The sequence below is a fragment of the Microcebus murinus genome, chromosome 6 (assembly GCF_040939455.1).
Source record: "Microcebus murinus isolate Inina chromosome 6, M.murinus_Inina_mat1.0, whole genome shotgun sequence".
NCBI lineage: Eukaryota > Metazoa > Chordata > Mammalia > Primates > Cheirogaleidae > Microcebus > Microcebus murinus.
Window position 1 is genome coordinate 94,194,122 of NC_134109.1, and position 14,923 is coordinate 94,209,044.

Sequence of the window (14,923 nt, forward strand, 5' to 3'; positions counted from 1 at the left end):
TCTGGCTTTGGGCAGCAGCAGAACTGAGGACAGAAGACTATGCCACACCAGGGGCTGAGAGAGAGAGTGATAATACACCGGATGGTGAGACCACTGGCCCCCTCCGCAATCCAGCTCCAAGAGTATTGGCAGCTGGGTCAATATCTTCCAGGTGGGAGCCTGGAGGATTCCTTTCTGGGCAAGATGGCTGGCTCAGGACACAGAACTTAAAGGTGTTGAGGGCCAGGAATATCCCAGTGACAGTGCCCAGTCATTTACCCTCTGGTGAATTCCATAGTCAATGAATGCTGGCCACACAAAGGGCTGCCCATCAGCTATTTAATGCCTCCCTCCCTCTCAACTGTGAGTGGACAGCCAAGGGTCATCAGGCATTTGAGAGAAACCCCTAATATCAAAGATATAGACCAAAGCAAAGAAAAAGCAAAAAACGAGAGGAACTTGGGGAGAAACAAGCAATCTAGGCAGTGGAAGGAAACAACCATCAGAGCAACAACAACAAAGTCCTAAGATTGATCCTCAAAGAAAACACACCCAAACACAGGAGGTTATAATAAGGGACCATTCATTGAACAAAAATAATGCTTGGAACTTGAAAGCTGGAAAGCAGAAAGAAAAACTAAATAAAAAATTAGAAAATGAAGTTAATTAAGGAAATCACTCAGAGAGTTGAATAATAAAAACATAAATGAGATGGAAAACAAGATAGAAAACATAATACATTAGAGGATCAGTCCAGGGAGCTTAGCATCCAAATAAGAGTAGTTCCATAGCGAGGGAGCAGAGAACGTGGAGGGAGGAAGATGTAATTCAAGAAATTTCTCCATAACATGAATGTGAGATGGAAAAGGCCCACAGAGTGACAAGCACAATTGGCGAACTAGGTTCACAGCCATGCAGGGAGAGTAGTGTCACCTCATCTTTGGGAGACATGTTTCAAGGCCCTCAATGAGTGCCTGAAACCGAGGATAGTACTGAGACCTGTATATACTATGCTTTTCCTATGCATACATACCTATGATAAAATTTAACTTATAAATTAGGCACAATGAGAGATTAACAATAACTAGTAACAAAATAAAACAATTATAACAATATGCCAGCATTACTACTCTTATGCCTTGGGGCTATTGTTAAGCAAGATAAAGTTCCTTCAACACAAGCACTGCAATACGTAGGATCTGATAACCTAGATAAGTCAGTGACGGCTGGGCAGGTAGTGTCTACAGTGTGGATACTCTGATCAAAGGAATGATTCACATCTGGGCTGGGATGGAGCGGGGTGGTGCAAGATTTCATCGTGCTACTTGGAACCATGTACAATTTAAAACTTATGAATAGTTTATCTCTAGAATTTTCCATTTAATATTTTCTGACTGTGGTTGACCAAGTGTAACTGAAACCGCAAAAGTGAAACTGTGAATAAGGGGGAACTGCCGTATTTGTGAAACTTCAGACCACTAGGGACAAAGAGGAGACCCTAAAAGCTTCGAGGGGAAGGCAAGGAGATGTCAGGAATCAGTATGGCATCAGACTCCTTGAGGAAAGCAACATTAGATGCTAAAATCCATGGAGCAATGTCTCACCGTTCTGAGAGAGAGTTATTTCTCTACACCTAGAATTCTATGCACATCCAAACCATCAATCAAGAAAGTTCCAGAATTGCAAAGTCTTGAAAATTTTAACTTTTATCTACCCTTGGGTGTGTTTCTCCAAAATAGGGAATTATTGAAGAAAGAAGAAGGCATAGGGTAAAGGAAGCAGGTGATCCATTGGAGGAGATGGCCCAGAGAATCCACAGGGTGATGCAAGGGAGGCCCCATGGCAGCCCCTTGGGGCTGGCTGGAGAACCAGGGGCCAGGCTGGGGCAGGGGTCTGGAGGGCCCTAACAGGAAGTGGGGCAGGGGCTGTCTCCAGAGAAAAGATGCCATCCATGCATGACTGGATGAGTTTGGTCATATTGAGAGATTGCCACTTTTAAAGGAAAGCTAGTGATGAGTTAGTAATAAATGCATAACAAGCTACATAAATGAAGAAAAGATGATAATTGTTAGCTCCAGGACAAACAATTGTATAAGAAAGAAAAGACTATTATGTAATGTACCTCATGGCCTAATCGTGAACAGTAATCACATGGTCATAGGTATAAGCACTGAATATTGAGTTAACCAAAATCATAATATAGCTCAATTTGGAGAATGGGAGAGAGGAAGTGGGCAGGGAAGTTGAAGAGACCAAAACCCCAACTTCCAAATGGAGGGTCAATAGATAAGATCTAAAATTTAAACAAGATCTAGGTATAGGCATATGTGTGTTGGTTAAATACATGATGATAAGTACCAGAAGAAATAGCTAGCAGAGTTCAAAGTGGCTGTGTTCAGAGAGTGAGAACCACAGGGCAGGAGGATGCTAATTTGCATTGTAAAGCTTGTAGAACCATTGGACTTCTCAAACTGTGGATACGTATAACTCACTTTGGTTTCTTTTTTCTTGAGGCAGAGTCTCACTCTGTTGCCCCAGCTAGAGTGCCATGGTGTCAGCCTAGCTCACAGCAACCTTGAACTCTGGGGCTCAAGCAATCCTTCTGCCTCAGCCTCTCGAGTAGCTGGGACTATAGGCATGCACCACCATGCCTGGCTAATTTTTTCTATGTATTTTTAGTTGGCCAATTAATTTCTTTCTATTTTTAGTAGAGACGGGATCTCGCTCTTGCTCAGGCTGGTTCCAAACTCCTGCCCTTGAGCGATCCACCCGCCTCGGCCTCCCAGAGTGCTGGGATTACAGGCGTGAGCCACCGCACCCGGCCTCTTTTTAATAAATTTAGCAGCTGGTAGTTGCAGAATCAGTGTTTGAACTCAATGCTTGTCTGAATCCAAACCCCTTTCGATGATCTCAATTTTACCTCTCAAAATAATTGTTTAGGCCGGGCGCGGTGGCTCACGCCTGTAATCCTAGCTCTCTGGGAGGCCGAGGCGGGCGGATTGCTCAAGGTCAGGAGTTCGAAACCAGCCTGAGCGAGACCCCGTCTCTACCAAAAATAGAAAGAAATTAATTGACCAACTAAAAATATATATACAAAAAATTAGCCGGGCATGGTGGCGCATGCCTGTAGTCCCAGCTACTCGGGAGGCTGAGGCAGAAGGATCGCTCGAGCCCAGCAGTTTGAGGTTGCTGTGAGCTAGCCTGACACCACGGCACTCACTCTAGCCTGGACAGCAAAGGGAGACTCTGTCTCAAAAAAAAAAAAAAGTAAAAAAAAAAAGTAAAAAAAAAAAAAAAAAAAAAAAAAAATTGTTTAATATTTATTTGCCTTTAGACTTCGATTTTCTTTGGTCAATTTCTGATTTGTGCAATTGACTCAACAATCTACAAACTCCATTGAGTGCCTGGTCTGTGCTGATTTTGCTGAGCATTGTACTCCCAGTGCCCAGTGGAGCACCTGGACACGACCAGCCTCTCGGAAAAACATTTACCGGGCATTAGATCCATTCTCTAAATCTCTCGATGTGCTGGTTTCCTCTTACAGGCTGTGCTGCACACGGATGCAAGCACCACGGCAGATGCACCTGCAGAAGTGAACTGGACTGGCGAGATCCCCCGGACTAGAGAATTCAGGATCTGAATGGTGGGACTTCGCTGCTTAAGCCTCTTGATTTCCCTGAAAAAGATGCGTCACTCGGCAGCCCTGACTGTACCCTGCTGGCTACAGTTCATTTGCTGGCTGGCTCTCGTAGGTGAGGTCCTGCTGGAGGCAGAGTCTGGTCCAGAATTTAACTTGACTAGATGTTATCTTACACTTTCAGTCACTGGCCTAAGGATCCTTCCTTTCCTTCCTTCCTCACTGCCTTTCTCCTTCCATCCTGCAATGAGCATGTATCGGGCCCCTACAACTTACTTCCCACCACCGGGGAGGTGGGTGGGAAGAAACCTGAGATAATAAAAGGTGATTCACGTTGTCCTTGCCTTGGACAAGCCCGTAACCAGGGCAGGGAGCTGGGCATGCAATCAGCTTCCCAGTGAGGCCAGGGAGGAAGGAAATAAGCGCTAAACAGCTAAACCTGCGGGATGTTCAGGGGTGTGAGAGTGGGGAGGAAAAAGTGTGTAATACCAGCTGGGGGTCGGGGACGCCGTGACGGGCAGCTTGGGGCTCACAGGAAGAAAGCCAGGGCTCTGGGAGTGGGAGGACCCAGAACATAAAACCCTGCGCTTACCGAAGACCATTGGGTGGGAGGTGGGCGCTGCATATCTATCTGTCAGTCTCTGCCCTTCTCCCTGCACCAGGCTCGCAATGAGTCTTAAAGTCCTAGGAAACGCAGATGGGATGTGAGGGCAAACTGGAGTGGCCCCACTGCCACCTCAAAGAGGAAACAGATATAAGGCCACAGACTCCTGCCCAACTTAGACGCAGGAATGTGCTCCAAGGCCTCTGGGTGAGTCTCGGCTGTTAGGCTCAGCTGGCAACTTGTTCTGCAGTTGGAGGGATGTCTCACAGAGCCCAAGGGCAGGGAACTTGAACCGGGGACGGAGTGTGTCGGAACCCTGCAAGTTCCTTCTCTCCCTTGCTTCTTTTGCTTCCCCTGCCCGTGTCAGCTTTGCCCCTCAGAATCCTGGTCTGCATGGCGGAAAATAGCCCAAGATTGCACCTGAATAGGGCAGCCAGGCAGACAGACGCGTGGGGAGGGAATACGCAAACCTGGCTTGAGCGCCAAGTTCTAGAAGGTCAGAGGGGCGATCCCAATGGGAAATGTACGCTGCGTGTAGGGCTAGCATTCATCTCATTGAGTTGGAGTTTAGGTTCTTGCGTCCTGGCTTCCCTGAGGGAGTTTGTCTCCTGAGTTGAGGTCCCTGCAGACTCCAGGCTGGCTGGGTGGGGTGGCCTTTAAGGGACTCTTCTGAGAAGCCATTTACTTGCGTTGGAACAAAAACAGAGCTTGTGCAGCAGTGGGGATGGCACTGACTTGGAGGTCTGAGGAGGGTCCCCATTCCCTCTTGGGGGTCCCGAATCCAGCTCTTCTTAGCTGTGCAGCTCCTCGATCCACGTGGCTATTGAGTGCTTGACATGTAGCTAGTCCAAGCCGTGATGACTTGTGAGTGTAAAATATACACTGAATTTTGAAGACTTAGTAGAAAGAAATGTAAAATATCTCACTAATTTTAATATTATTCATAGCAACATTATTAGTGTTAATGCTAAATGATAATATTTTTGGACATATTGGGTTAAATAAAATATATTAGTAAAATTAATTTCGTGTGTTTCCTTTTACTTTTAAAAAAGGCGGCTACTAGAAAAATTAAAATTACAAAAATGGCTTGCATTATATTTCTGTTGGATATCACCAGTCTAGACTCTAAACCTAATGGATCGCCTTTATTGAAAAGAGCGAAATCCCACGGGCTCGGCACCACCTTAGAAAGGAAAGATGCATATGCAATTTCAATGCCTTACTTTACATTTAATGTTATTTACCACCTTGTCCCCCAGGGCGCCAAACCGGAGTGCCACCCACACTCTGCCCTGCCACTCTCCCAGGCCAGGCCTCGCTGTGGCAGACAAGATGAGGACAGTGGCTCCTGACAAAAGGCCCTATGTACCTTTCTGGGCCTGGAGATGTTCTTATGGGGAACTGCAGTCATTCCACTACCCTGAAAAACTTGCTGGACAGAAAATACACAGCTTGGAACAAATACACTTGTTCCTTGGCTTGGGGCTAATGGCAACCCAACCAGCAAGATCAGTGGTCTCAGCTTATCAGAAGCTCTAGTCGGTGATTGTGAATCTCCCTGATTAATGGAAATGTTGAAAACAAATTAATTACTCACTAAAATGTAATTGGATAGGCAAAATCTCCCCGAATGTGCTATTCTTAGGCAGTGTTATTAAAGATGCCCTTGGCAACGGGGAGTTTGGGAACCATGAACAGAAGCAATCGTATTCTGCCGGGTCTTGGTTCTTCAGTGTGCTGTTTCCACGTTTGGTTGGTAGGGGTGATAGAGTTCTCCCAGGGATGTGTCCTTGGCACCCCTCCGAAATTCACTGCATTTTGAGATTTGGAAGGCTTCGGTCATTTCGCCATCTGGGACGATGAGCAACCTGTCACGGCTCTCAAAGCCCCACGACCAACCGCCACACTTTTTGTTCAGCCCTACTTCCTCCACACCTCGGAATGAACCAAGCTTTAAATCATCCCGTCTCTGGGAACTCAGAGTGGTAACCACAAATTCCTTAGTCTATGTGCAGTGCTGCAAGCCACTGTCACACTCACAGAACTAGTTCTTCATCCTCACTGAGACTACAGGTGCTTGGGCCCCGCCCAGTGCATCAATACCCCACTTGTCCTGGACCTCCACCTGAGCCTATGGCTCCAGCGCCCCCACTCGGGGAAGGCGGCATTGAAGCGAAGGAGTGAGTGCCTTGATCCAGAGCAGGGTACCTGTGTCGCATCCATACACCTTCCTTGCTGGCTGTGAGACCATACTCGCGTTATTAGATCTTTCTGGAACTCAATTTTCTTATGTGTAAACCAGGGTTTATGAGAGCACCTACTTCATTGTGAAGGGTACGATATATATGTGCACATGCACATATACATATATGATACATACTGAGAGATAATGTGGGCCAAGCTTTGTATAGTGCCTGGTCCGTGGAATTTCTCAGCAAGTGTTACCTATTATTAGTTATTATTGATTCACTCTTTCCACTTGCTTTCTTCCCTTGGCCATTGGGACTGCTCAGAGAATGTCAGAAAATCAGTCTGATCGGCTCTGCCACAAAGTATGATACTTATTACCCGTCCCCCCACCCCCAGCCCCACCCTGGGATTCCCCATGACCCGACAATCACTGTGTATAGTGTGTGTGTGTAAAAGTTTTATCCCCAAATATATGTGTCACTGTGTCTTTTGTTTTTCTTTTTTTTTTTTTTTTTGCTGGTAATGGCTTTATTGAGCTATAATTCATATGCTGTAATATTCACCCATTTAAAGTATACAACTCAACGGATTATAGAATATTGACAGAGTTGTGTAACCATCGTCACAATCAATTTCTGAACATATTCATGACTTTAACAAAGAACCCCTATTCTCTTTAGGAATCACTTCCCATTTCTTCCCAAGTCCCTCCACACCCGGGCAACCACGAATATACGTTTTTTCTCTTTGGATCTGCCTATTCTGGACATTTCGTACAAATGGAACCATGCAAATATATAGTCTTTCATGACTGGCTTTTTTTACTTAGCAAAATGTTTTTGAGGTTCACCCATGTTGTGCAACGCATCACCACTTGTTTCCCTGCCAGGACTAAATAACATGTCATGGTATGAATATGCCACATTCTGCTTATTCAGGGATTAAAGTTGATGGACGTTTGGGTTGTTTCCACTTTTTGGCCATTATCAATAATGATACCATGAGCATTTGTGTACACATTTTTGAGTGGACCTATGGGACCTTCTTTTGGGTGTATACCTAGGAGTGGAACTGCTGGGTCCTATATACTGCCAGACTGCTTTCCAAAGTAGCTGCACTATTTTCCATTCTCACCAGCAGCACAGGAGGATTCTGATTTCTTCGTATCTTGCCAGCACCCGTAATTAACTTATGGTTATAGCTACTTTAGCATATGTGAAGTGATATCATATTGTGGTTTATTTTATTTTATTTTATTTTATTTTATTTTATTTTATTTTATTTTATTTTTGAGACACAGTCTCACTCTGTCGCCCCTACTAGAGTGCCCTGGCGTCAGCCTAGCTCACAGCAACCTCCAACTCCTGGGCTCAAGCGATCCTCCTGCCTCAGCCTCCCAAGCAGCTGGGACTACAGGAACTCACCACCGTGCCCAGCTACTTTTTTCTATTTTTAGTGTTTGATTAATTTTCTTTCTATTTATAGTAGAGACAGGGTCTCACTCTTGCTCAGCCTGGTTTTAAACTCCTGACCTCGAGCAATCCTCCTGCCTCGGCCTCCCAGAGTGCTAGGATTACAGGTGTGAGCCACCGCACCCGGCCCATATTGTGGTTTTGATTTGCATGTCCCTGATGGCTTAATGTTGAGCAGATTGGCAATCATTTATTCATCATTTTCTTATTATCTCTTGTAATACCCATTGTGGGTATTAAAAAACTTTTCCAGGTTTCAAAAGGTCCCAATCCCTCCCATCTTCTCATCTCCAGAAATTGCATCTCCCCTGCCATTCTGAAACATCTTTACGCATTCTTTCATTCTTCGACAAATATTTATTGAGCCTCTGTTTTGTGGCATGCATTGCTGCCTGGGACATACAACTGAATAGGCCATGATCTTTGCCTTCACCCGTCATTTGTGCATGGTCTGGTGATGCCACTTATAGCCTTGAACCAGGGGATTCCTCTGCTTAAAATGCTTCAGTGGCTTCCCAGTGCCTTTGGGATAAAATTTCACAGCAAAAGTCATGGCAACCATGAAAACCATGAGCGCTGGGCCAGCCAGCCTCCTTCCCTGCCATTCTCCCTCCCTCACATCCTCTACTACCCTCTTAGGTCTGCAAATGAATAATTCTATCATGCAGCCCTGCTCCTCTTCTCCACCACCCCCTCCCAACTGCAAGCTTCTCCATGACAGGGGATGGCTCTTGTGGACCCTTGCACTTCCTGCAGCCCTAGGACAATGCTCGGAACATCGAAAGTGCTCAATAACTGGATGTCCACCGAATCAGCAAATGAATAGATGGCCAAATAAACAAATGAACGAAGGCATGTGGTTCTGCCAAGTAACGTAATTTATTTTAGTTTCTAGTTGGCTGAAGTTAGACTCTACTCTGATCCTCATTTCAGACTGTCCAACCAGAATGTTATACATGCTGAGCCAGCTGAATGGAGGAAGTTTGACTTTAGTCGAGTATTTATGACAAATGCTACTGCTCCAAGGGGTTTTGACCCATGTTTGTGTCTGTTTGTACTCTGTAGAATTTTAGCAAAAATAACATAACATTTAAGATCAGACCCCCACAATAAAAATATGAGCATGGGGCCGGGCACGGTGGCTCACGCCTGTAATCCTAGCACTCTGGGAGGCCGAGGCGGGCGGATTGCTCGAGGTCAGGAGTTCGAAACCAGCCTGAGCAAGAGCGAGACCCCATCTCTATTACAAATAGAAAGAAATTAATTGGCCAACTAATACATATAGAAAAAATCAGCCGGGCATGGTGGTGCATGCCTGTAGTCCCAGCCACTCAGGAGGCTGAGGCAGGAGGACTGCTTGAGCCCAGGAGTTTGAGGTTGCTGTGAGCTAGGCTGACGCCACGGCACTCACTCTAGCCTGGGCAACAAGGTGAGACTCTGTCTCGAAAATAAATAAACAAATAAAAAATAAATAAACATGAGCATGTTAAACAGTCACGTTGAGGGGCTCATATGGCAATGTTCAAGGAGGGCTGGGCAGTGACAAGTGTCTGGTCATGGTGTGCCTTCCCCTTTCACCTGCTTATAGGCAGGACAGAGGTCTCTCTCCACTCAGGACAGGAAACTGCCTCTCTCCTGGATAGCTTTGCCCAGGGATGGGATGGAGGGGCGGAAGTGGGCTTGCTTGCCGTGGGGCATCCGGTCTGGCCTGCGCCGTGGGAGACAGGATGCAGGCAGGCCAGGCTCCCGTCGAATGCAGCTGTTTTCTGTTTTCAAAAGTATATGTGGTGGCCCACATGATGCAACAGTGATAAACGCATTGTCCTGAGATCTAAACTGCAGAGGGAGGAAACGCCTGGCATTTATGATATGCCTGTCTGCTTATTCACTGAGCATGCTATTTGCGGGAGCTAATAAACACTGTGGAGAGAGTGTTTTCGGGGATCGCTGTGACGATAACGGCCAGATGAAGGGCTGAGACGTTGATGACACAGGATGCAGCCAGCTCACGCCAGGGCGGAGCTCGAGTCCCTGCCTTCCATTTCAGCATCCTCCAGCTGTCCAGGCTGCCGCATGCCCAGCCCGAGGTCCCCGTGAGACTGGCCTCGCTTCTCCCCCAGGCCCCTGCACTGCTAAGAGCCCATGGCGACCCCAGTACGCCCACTCACGGGTCGCAGCTACTCACAGCTTCTTGTTTTTTTTTTTTGAGTCAGAGTCTCACTCTGTTGCCCAGGCTAGAGTGCCGTGGTGTCAGCCTAGCTCACAGCAACCTCAAACTCCTGGGCTTAATTGACCCTCCTGCCTCAGCCTCCTGAGTGGCTGGGACTACAGGCATGTGCCACCATGCCCGGCTAATTTTTTCTATATATTTTTAGTTGGGTGATTTCTTTCTTTCTTGTTTTTTTTTTTTAGTAGAGACGGGGTCTCGCTCTTGCTCAGGCTGGTTTCGAATCCCTGACCTTGAGTGATCCTCCCGCCTCGGCCTCCCAGAGTGCTAGGATTACAGGCGTGAGCCACCGCGCCCGGCCTACCCACAGCTTCTTAACCTTGGCTCTTTCTCTCCTTTCCCCTCCTGAAATGGAATAATCAGATCTTCACTAATAGGCCATGGAAGAAAGGCCACAGGAGACAGCCTCTCTGCTCCTCTCCTTAATTAAGCACTTACTGTGTACCAGGTGTCTTACTTATATCATTTATTTAATCCTAACATTTATTTAATTCTAATAAAAGGCAGTGATAGTGACTATTTCCCTCATTTTACAGATCCAGACACTGGGGCTGAGGGAAGGAGATTGATTATTCTCACAATGGGAAGCTGTGGGATTTGAACCCATAGTCTGATGCAGAGGCCTCACTCTTGTTCAGTATATTCTGTTTTCTTCCTGCTACTTGCCAGACATGTGAATGCCTGATGCAACAGTGACGTGGAAGGCAGTCCTAGCCGTGAGGAGTTCCTGGTTACACAGAAAGCAAGGAAAGGCCGGAAGAAGCACAACGACAACAGGAGCGGTGGGTGTCTCAGCAAAGGTGCTCTGCGGAGGAAGGGGCATGAGCAAAGGCCCTGCGGCAGATCTGCCGTGTCCACATCCCGTGACTCTCCCCGCCGCAGGGAGTGGTGCATGTCGCTGGCTCACGGAACTGCCCTTGACTGGAGGGAGCTGCCTCACCCAGTGTTAGGTCCCCTCCCAGGGCAGGCTGGAACCCAGGGACTGGTCAATAGGTGGGTACAAAGTCTCAGCCCCCTTTGGTGCATTGAGGACAACTCTGAAGAGCCGCCCAGCTCCAGAGCGCCCCGTGGGATGGCCGAGCCCCCGGGTGTGGCTGCCTCACAGGTCAGCCGGTCCCTCTGCCAGTCCTGCTTCCCTCCCTCCAGGACACTCCTAAGAGCTCCCCAAGACCCCTTCTCACTCAAGTCCCTGCCCCAGAGTCTGTGTCTCGGGGAATCCAAGCTAAGACAGGCATGGAGGCACATAGCATATTCCAGAAAGACAAAATAGTCCGAGGTTGGCCAGGCCTTGCGTTGTAGGCTGTGTCCAGTTAGTTCCTCCTGCAGTTTGATCTGAACACCCCATGCAGGACCTATATCTAGTTTTCTTGACAACCTAGCCTGCGACTCTGCCCGGTGGCACAGAGACTTGACCTGTTATCAGAGCAAACTGCTTTAAGATTTAGAGGAAATGACAGTCAATCACCCGAATACACAACAAAGAAATTGTTTGGGAATCATTTCTTTTATTGATGCTTTCGGAATGTCAGAGCTAAAAAGAGTCTTAGGGCGCATCCCGTCTAAAGGACCTCAGTTATCATGTGGAAGGGTGAAGCCCCAGAGAGGTGGCATGACTTCAGGTCAACACCAATAGTGGCAGAGCACGCCCCCAACCCTGAACCCAGCTTCCCTGGCCTCAATGCCGTGGTCTTTCCACCACTCCGGGGACAGGTCTGCACATCCTACCTACCAAGGACTGTAAGCCCTTGATGACCTTACTCACCTTTGTTCTCCCCTGGGCACTTGTCCCTAGGAGCACAAACCTGCTCTTGAAGAAGACTACTGCCCAGCTTCCCCCAGAGGTTCCAGCAATTCTCCACCAGGCCGTGCACCCAGGGAGCCCACGTTGCCAGTGCCACGCACAGCAAGGCTCCGTGTTGTTCCAGAACCCTCTGCACTTCCTCTGCTACTCAGCCCCTAACCCCAGATCAAATCCAGCTGCTTCCCCCCAGCCAAGATCAAGCTAAGTGCAGAAGCCACAGAGGAAATCACAATCGGGGCAGCTCTCCCTGCTCTGGCACGGCTCAGAGTTAGGGCTGGTGCTGGGTGCGGGGAGTTGCGTCTCTTCGTCCCATGCCCTGGGCTCGTTGGGTCCCTCCCTTCTCTGCGGAGAGGGTTACCGGGTAGGCTGACCTTCAGTTGGGTCGCTTGGTATTACCAGGGACAGTCCTTATCCACAGTACTTTCACCCCAGATAAACGCTGCAGTGCTCCAACTGGGCCATGAGGTCTAAAGCTGAGACTTTGTCCCTCTAGTTGGCTCTCTGAGCTTGATAATTATTAACTCACGCAATCAGACTCCGTGTGAACTTCTCCTTCCAGATTAGGCACCTTCCTGAAAAGTGGCCTTAGAGCAGCGTCTCCCCGGTAGGCTCGCAGTGCGTTCTATTCTATGCGGTAGCAGGGGTCCCCAGCCTATGGTGAGTGGTATGATTATTTCATTATATATTACCATGTAATGATAATAGAAAGAAAGTGCACAATGAATGTAATGCTCTGGAATCATCCTGAAACCACCCCCACTCCTCAGCCCGTGGAAAAATTGTCTTTCATGAAAACAGTCCCTGGTGCCAAAAAAATTGTGTGAGGTTGGGGAGGGCCCTGTCGTCAGCTAAGTTGGAGAAACTGCGTAGCTTTCTTCCTCTGAAGATGCTCTGTGCACGTTGGGGCAGTAAGTCCTGTCTTAAACCTGCCTACTTTTGTATAACCTATATTTTCCTGATTTTATTTGACTACAGAAACTTCGTGGTTGTTTTTTAATGGAACACCTTTTAACCGCCTTGAAGGGACTCACCCTCACCTCCTTCTAAGCCTGGTTTCTCTCCGCCGTCCTGGTTCTTACTCCCGGACTTTCTGTCTAGGTCACTCTTCTGGAGTCACTGTTCTGTAAGTGTTCCTAATGTCCCTTCCTCACATCAGAGTCTGGCCTTGCTCTTGTGGCTTTGCTTCCTGCTGTGGAGTGACCAACCATCCCGGTTTTCCTGGGACCAATGGGCTTTCCCAGGACATGGGACTGCAAAGTGTTAAAACAGAGAATCCAGGCAAACCAGGCCATCACGGTCTTTCTATCCTGCCCCCTGCTCCATGCCTGGCAGCGCACGCTGGTACTTCCTTGGCCTCCTTGGCCTGTCTTCCAGCCCTCTTGCAGGGCCCAGCCTGCCGGTTGGAATTTGCAGCTATTTAATCTCAAACTCCCTGTTCCTGGTTGATGGTCGGGGCTGTGACCAGGAGTTGCTTAGATACTTCCCCCCTGTTCTCCAGTTAAACCCAATCTCCTCATCGGCCCTCGCAGCTGGGGCAGACCCTGAAGTTCCCTTCCTGCCCCTCTGAGCAGCCCCTGGCCCCACCCCATCTGCCCAAGTCATCGCGAGTAACCACAGCACCAGGGGATCTTCTCAGTCTGACAGGCACAAGGGAGCTAAGTGGCCATCAGGAGAGGTGACGGTGAGGTGATCCCAGCTGAGAGGGTGCTGAAGGGGCATGTCTGTGCAGAAGGGAGAGAGAGAGAGAGAGAGAGAGAGAGAGAGAGCGCATACACCTGTCCAGGAGACAGAAGCCTGCGGCCTCCCAGCCCCTCCCCCACCTCCTCCTGCGGTTGCAATGAGACCAGCTTTGGGGATTGGCACCTGGCATCGTGACTGCCCATCTCTGGGCCACACAGGTGTCTGCTGTGATGAATGAGCAGTCTCTGACGTCAAGGGCTCACTCGTGGTTGAGGAGGGTGACATGGGAACAAATGAGGGCAATAAAGCGCTAAGGTGTGTCGCAGCACAATTGATGGAGTGATTGATTTGTCCCTTGTTTTTACTACCATACGCCTGTTTCCTTACTCCTCCTCCTTTCCCCAAGCCTTCTGTTCCTTTGCTCCAGGGCCTTTTGTGTAGGTCTCAAGGCAGCAATTCCTTTTGTTTTTTAAAGTCCTGACTTATTGAGAGATTGGTGACATTTGCTTTTGAAGAGGAGGGATGGGATGACCTACTGTTGAGTAGCGGGAGGCAGATGTAGCCAGACAAGAGGGAAGTCTGGCCCAGAAGTAGATGTTTTTTTCAGGTCTGGTGAGTAATGGAGCCCACACCGTCCCCTGTGCAGAGGTGCTGGGACTTTGGATGGACCGATTTGAACCTGCTGTAGCCCTGGGGACATGGCAAAAGACCACTGACTCATTCATTCAGGAGTGATCTACTGGATGTCTATTCTGTGCCAGGCTCTGTTGTAGATGCTGGCATTAGTGTCATGAACAAAACAGACTTTAACACCCCTGCCTCACAGACCTTGATTCTCAGTTAGGGAATATGGACACAAACCAAAAGCCCGAGACTTGGGCTTTTATCTGAAGAGCTGTAGAGCCATTAGAGGAGTCTGGGCAGAGCTGTGTGTGGCTATCCTCTGTTCTGGAAACGAATTTCATTCAGAGGTGGCCAGGGCAAGAGCAGGGAGACCAGTTAGGAGGCTGTTTCGAGGATCCAGGGGAGAGGCGATGGAGGCTTAAACCCTGGAGACAAAAAGGGCCTAGATTCTGGTTTGAAGGTTTGTGGTTTGAAGGTAAAGCCAGGTAGATAACATGTGGGGTATGAGAGTAAGGGCAGGAAGCAAAGATGACTCCGGGGGTTTTGGCCTGAGCTACAAGAAGAAAGTCATCTGCATTAACTGAGCTGGGGAAGGCTGTGGCAGGAACAGGATGTTTTTTTTTTTTGTTTTGTTTTTTTTATGGGGGGCAGGGATCTTGCACAAAAATAACAGAGCCCCCACGTCCAGAGCAGGAGCACCACCAGC